Below are 7,026 nucleotides of genomic sequence, written 5' to 3' on the forward strand. Positions count from 1 at the left end.
AATTCCATCCAACGCCATTAAATTATAACTTCATCATTAAAAAAACAAACAAAAAAAAAAAACAGGTGGTATTGTTTGAACATGAGCATGTGTGACAAAAGCAACAAGAGCAAAGAACTGTTCATCAGACCTTCGGGATTGTCATTGTTGTAGTGTTTACAATAGCAACAAATTTAAAGGTTTTAACAGTATGTCAAAAAAGTATTATGTGCCAGTTATTGTTACTGAATACTGTTATTCAGGGTTTGTTTGCATTTTTTTCCAGCTTTTAGTGACAATTTTCTCTCCTATGTAAAGAACACCTGGCAGATGTGGACAATTTGCATATTTTGAGACAGCCATGTTCGATGTGTCTTTCCACTTTGAAAGAACAATCTGAACCCTCTCAACTACTAGGTCAAATAATATGCTGTCAGTCATTTGAAATGACAAAAAGGGTGCGGTGACTAAAAAGCAGATGGGGAGTGTCTTCAGAGAACATCCAGTAAAACGCCCAGTAATTTAGGTTAATACTCACTAATTATTCATCAAGTATTCCAGAACTTGTAAAGTATAAGAAGCCAAGAGAAGCTCAGCAGAGACAGCTCCAGCCTTCAAGACTCTGCTGTAAACTCCTGACCATCATGATGAAGCTGTTTCTCTCTCTAACTCTCATCTGGGCATTCTCCAGCACAGGTAACCAAACTTAATTTTACAATAAACCTAATGCAGGAAAAAGACAAGCGCATTTAATATTAACAGAGGAATACAATTTCAAAATGATAAAAGAGAGTTAAGTGAGATGCGAAATATTACTACATGTAATGAACAGTTTTAACCTGCACATAAATCATATTTTTACTCTTAATGACAGAAAAACAGAAATTAAAAAAAGGTGAATTATAATTAATTTCTAATTCCCATGAGAACTAACGAAATGTGACAGCATGAGGTGTAAAGGCAAAAAACGAAACTAAAACCTGAAAACTTTTCATGACAGGACTATGATGTGTGGAAAAAAGCACATCTAAAAAGCTTTAGACATAGAGGATCATCAGTGCATTTTTCATATAGTAATATATATTTGTAATGTTTGTTCTATTTACAGCTGGAGCAATCCGTTGTCATGTATGTACCGATGTCAATGATCTGGACTGTGCACATGGATGGGATACTCAATGTGGACAAGGCGAAAAATGTTTCAATGCATTCATCAGAGGTATTTTTTTCTTCATGTCATCTTTTCATTTTCACTGAACTACATGTATTAAAAAATAATTGTGTGCTTCATGAAATTCTCTCTACTGTGTTTTGACAACAGAAACAGATGGAGCACAGAGAATCTACAGAGACTGTGCAAGTCCCACTGTTTGTCCAACCACAGGCCCACAGACGATTGCTGCCAACACGGATGGGTTACACACAGTTGCAAATACTACGTGCTGTGACGTGGATGATTGCAACTTGAATAACCTTACTTGTAAGTATATTTTGATCAGAATGATTGTGAAGAAAACAATTACAAACAACTATTCTGAAATAATTTCAAAGGGAAATGTTTAAAATATTCACTCAGTGTTTTCACGTGGTTTGTTTCAGTCCCTGATGCTCCAGAAATTAATGGAATACAGTGTGGCTCAGTGAACTGTAAAGGAGAGGAGGACACCTGCTTTCAGTCGGAAAGTAAGTATATATATATATATATATATATATATATATATATATATATATATATATATATATATATATATATATATATATATATATATATATATATATATATATATCAAAACTAATCAAGAAATCATTTGAACACATAATGTGACCTTTTTATCCACAGTACTGAAGGATCGTGAAAGGCTCACTGTTACTGGCTGTGGAACCTCAAATGTGTGTGACATTGCTAATGACATCAGAGTTCTGCCATTCCTGGAAGAAGTGGGCACAGTTCTGTTCACACCATCCTGTTACCTTTTTACCACAACAACTACACCTGCCCCAACCACAACCACAACAACAACCACAACCACTCCTGAGCCGACAATTGCTCATGCGCCTGTTGTTGAATCAACAACCGTTCATCCCTTGTCACGTGAAGTGTTAGTTCAAATTAAAGTTGCACTTCAGGAGCTACAGCAACTGTCATTCAAGATAAAAATTTATCTCCTCCAGCAACAACTGGTGATTTTCCAACTGCATCTCCAGTTGCTTTCCTACCACCAACAACTGTTGCGCCAACAGTTGGAACTACCAATTGACCACCACCAACAGCTGCCACTGTACTACCAGCAATGCCTGGTTGTACACCACCACCAGCTACTGCTCCATCAGCTCCATCTTTCTCTCTGTGGGCAACAGCACCTTCTGCAGCTCTTCAGCCAACAACATCTGGTTCTCCACAAACTACAAGAGCTGCTACATGGCCACCACAAAGGCCTTCTGCCCCACTACTACAGTTATCTTTCATATGCCTTTGCTCATGGCCTTGGTAAATAGTGTTGAATATAGCCATACACCATCTGTGATGACGTGGCCATCACCACGCTGACACATCTGCATACTTGTCATCTTTTCACTCTTTTTAGCGTTTTAGACAAATTCAACTTGTGTACTCTGTATCACTTTTACCTTTTATTAATTTTATTTTACCATGTGTTTTTTTTTTCTCTCAGCAAACTATTAATGAATTAATCAAAGTAATATAATTACTTCAGTGGGATACAAATCACGTTAAAGGAATCTTGTCAGGTTTTTCATATTGTTCTGATCTAATAATCTACTTGCTGCTGTCATTTCCTCATTCAAGCAATAAATCTACATCTGCAACTTCTTATGATTTCAATTTTTTCTGTTTGTCACTTTTAGAGAGGTATATGTTACATTCCTTTTTAGGAAAATGGAACCAAATGGCAAAAAGTCTTTAGAGCAATACTACATTTCAAAGTGAAGTTACTTGATCTGAAGCATGGGTTGCTGTCAGAGCATTTCAAACATAAGGAAACATTGCAAAGATTTGCTGCCTTGAGATTATTTGTCAAAATTGCCCTAAAGGCATTAACACTGATGTGCAAAATGGCACTTATTTCCACAGAAAATTAGGCATATGCCCATTTCCACACTAGGATTGGCTTTTATCAATATGGACTTGAGTGTATGGTACAATCAAATCTCACAACAGATCTGACATCACATGCACAATTTTGAGTCAAATTGGTTTTTGCTGCGCAGTACAGAAAAACCTGGCGGAGCATGAAAATAATTATTAAGTAAACCTCAAATATGTCATAAAGTCCAAGCATCCACATATTCAGTACAGATTGAAAATGAAAAGAATAAAAAATTTAAATAATGCTGCAATCCCTGCCACAGAGCAGGAGTACTGTTTAAGTATGCCGCATATACGCGTCATTGCAGAGTGCTGCTTCATACTGCTTGAAGGCAGGATTTGGTCCCAGATCTGGCTTGGTCCTGGGTCCCACTCAGGTCCTCGGGTCTGAATCAGGTCCTTGAGTCCAGCTTTGACCCAGGTCTGGCACGGCAGGACCACCACTGCTCTGGGGAGGAGACCTGGCTGCCGTTCCACTGCTGTCTGGCTCTAAGACACCATTAAAGGAAACAATGAAAATGTGCACGTGTATCGTGAATTTCCATTATTTGTAATAGATGATACTGTCACGGTTTAATTGAATGACCTACTAACACCTCAGCCAGTGTCTATTCGTCCACACTGATGTGATTCAGTGCAGCAAGTGATCTTCTTCCAGACAACATTTTTTTGGCTTCCAGTTTTTAGACTTAGAGCTTGTCCTTATTTATTTATCAATTTCCAGCTTTGAAAACTTTCTCATTAATTACGAACAATTTCAGCCCCCCTTTTTATGAATAGCATTCTGGTTCAGCTCCTATCTCAAAGATCGATGTTTTCATAAAAGTATGGATACATGTTCGATGATCGACTTTATTGTCGCGCCATCTGACCTCCGGCCATGTATTTTGGACACTCGAGTGAAGACAGGAGCAGAGCTGTCAATCTATCACCACCTGGTGGTGAGTTGGATTCGTTGGCCAAGGAGGAAACCGGACAGACTTGGCAGACCCAAACGTGTTGTGAGGGTCGGCTTCCAGTTTTTAGACTTAGAGCTTGTCCTTATTTATTTATCAATTTCCAGCTTTGAAAACTTTCTCATTAATTACGAACAATTTCAGCCCCCCTTTTTATGAATAGCATTCTGGTTCAGCTCCTATCTCAAAGATCGATGTTTTCATAAAAGTATGGATACATGTTCGATGATCGACTTTATTGTCGCGCCATCTGACCTCCGGCCATGTATTTTGGACACTCGGGTGAAGACAGGAGCAGAGCTGTCAATCTATCACCACCTGGTGGTGAGTTGGATTCATTGGCCAAGGAGGAAACCGGACAGACTTGGCAGACCCAAACGTGTTGTGAGGGTCTGCTGGGAACGTCTGGTGAACCCTCTGTCAGCAGGGTTTTCAACTCCTACCTCCGGTAGAGCTTCTCCCAGATCCCGAGGGAGGTTGGGGACACAGACTTTGAGTGGACCATGCTCTCCACCTCCATTGTCAAAGCAGCCGATCGGAGCTGTGGCCGTAAGGTCTCCGGTGCCTGTCCTGGCAGCAACCCCTGAACCCGTTGGTGGACACCGGAAGTATGGGATGCTGTCAAGCTGAAGAAGGAGTCCTATCGAGTCTTGTTGGCTCGTGGGATTCCAGAAGCAGCTGACAGGTACTGGCAGACCAAGCAAAATGCAGTCCGAGTGGTTGTGGTGGCAAAAACTTGGGCCTGGGAGGAGTTCGGGCAGGCCATGGAGGAAGACTACTGGTCGGCCTCGAAGAAATTCTGGCAAACCGTCCAGCGCCTCAGGAGGGGAAAGCAGGTCTCTCCTAACACTGTTTACAGTGGAGTTGGGGAGCTGCTGGCCTCATCTGGGGATATTATATGACGGTGGAAGGAATACTTCAAGGACCTCCTCAATCTCGTCGCCAAGTCCTCCGCAGAGGAAGCAGAGGCTGAGGTCTCAGAGGTGGACTTACCCATTACCCAAGCTGAAGTCACCGAGGTGGTTGGTAAGCTCCTCGATGGCAAGGAACTGGTGGAGGATGAGATTCGCCCTGAGTATCTTAAATCTGTGGATGCGCAGGGACTGTCTTGGTCGACACGTCTATGCAACATCACGTGGTGGTTGGGGACAGTGCCTCTGGATTGGCAGACTGGGGTGGGAGACTGGAGGCTACACCTATAGGGGGATCACACTCCTCAGCCTCCCTGGGAAAGTCTACTCCTGGGTACTGGAGAGGTGGATTCGGCCGATTGTTGAATCTCGGATCCAGGAGGAACAATGTGGTTTTCATCCTGGTCACAGAACATCTAGCACCCTCCATAGGGTGCTAGAGGGTTCGTGGGAGTTCGCCCAACCAGTTCACATATGTTTTGTGGACTTGGAGAAGGCGTTCGACCATGTCCCTCGTGGTTCCTTGTCGGGGGGGGGGGGGGGGGGGGGGGGCCGAAAGGGATAAAGTGGCAGAAAATGAATGAATGATTGATTGATATAAGTCATCTGTTGACTTTTTTTTGTGAGTTAAAGTTTTACATAAATCCCTCAATCACAGTGCCTCCTCTGCCCACATGTGCTAGGCTTGATCAGTCAGACTTACATCCAGTTTAAAGTGTTCAGTAGGGCAATGCCCTGCTCAGAGCTTCAGAACAGGATTTTCAGAATCCTGTGGGTGACGTCGCGTCAACTCCATCTTTTATGTACAGTCTATAGCACTGTTAGGCAAACCTATATTTCTTGTTGTATTGTATTAAAAAAAATTGAAACAATAATGAATAATTTCTCAGTTATAAGTTACAGTTATAAGTTCTCAGGTATAATTTAAACACACTGCTTATTCTAGTTCATTTCTTAAGCAATTTGAAGGTGTCATCATGTCTTATCCCGAGTTTCTCTATTCTTTTTAATTCTGGTTTGGGCATCGTGTATCAATATTGATATTACTTTGTCTTTTCTTCTAGCCATGACAGCTGCATGAAATTTGAGTTTTTCCTGGTTCAAGACACTGATTGTTCTACGTTTTTACTCTTTTATGATTACAGATATTATGGCCTCGCTTTGGAATGGTGGTTACTACCACCACTGATATCACTCTATCACTGATTTATACCACTCAGCTGGATACCTGCCAGCTTTTCTTTTTTGACAATAGAAATTATTCAGGTTTTCTTATTTATTTTATTAATTCGTGTGGTTATACGAAGATATGGTTCTCCCTCTAAGGATGGCTTTGCAGCATCCCATAATGTCATTGTGCAACATAATCATTGCCATTATTTTCCAGTTATTTTCTTCCTTCCTTCATTATGTTGCAAAATTTTGATTCATTTAATATTCCTTGCATTAAGCCTTCATAATGTATTCTTCCATGTATTGAAATGTAGTTTGAAGTATAGCAATGTTACACTCTTTTAATCAATATCTTTCAGAATTATACATGAAAAAGTAGTCAATTCTTGAGTGTAGCTTATGATGACCAAAAAAGAATATGTATATATATATATATATATATATATATATATATATATATATATATATGTATGTATATATATGTATTGTAGTGGCACTCTGTGTCTTCAAAGTTCGTTGTACCACCTTTGCAGCTTGTCTAACAAACAGTATTTGGATCACTCAACTGAAACCAAGTCTTCTTTTAATATGTTTTACTTAAAAACTCAAAGCATGCAAAAAAAATTAAAGCTCGTTACAGACGGTCAAAAAACTGTGTTGCTTCCATCTTCTCCAGCTGCAATCTGAAGTACATGCAGGCAGTATCAAATGACGTAATACGTAATAGAAGCCAAAATCATATTTCACAGTAAATTTCTCTTTCTATATTAACTAAATTATGCATTCTTTGACATATAACAATCATCATGAATTTCTTAAAATGAAATGAAGCATTTTTTAAACATTTTAAATCTAAATTATTTTTCTATATGAATTCCCCATTTACTGGCTCTTACATTAC

At 39.8% G+C, this 7,026-nt stretch overlaps 1 pseudogene; it reads left to right on the forward strand.

The window, feature by feature from the left end:
• The window catches only part of LOC115381993 (uncharacterized), a 30,153-nt pseudogene extending 24,761 nt beyond the window's left edge, over window positions 1–5,392 (forward strand).
• Window positions 5,393–7,026: the final 1,634 nt, after the last annotated feature.

This window comes from Salarias fasciatus, chromosome 23, assembly GCF_902148845.1.
Source record: "Salarias fasciatus chromosome 23, fSalaFa1.1, whole genome shotgun sequence".
In the NCBI taxonomy this organism is placed as follows: Eukaryota; Metazoa; Chordata; class Actinopteri; order Blenniiformes; family Blenniidae; genus Salarias; species Salarias fasciatus.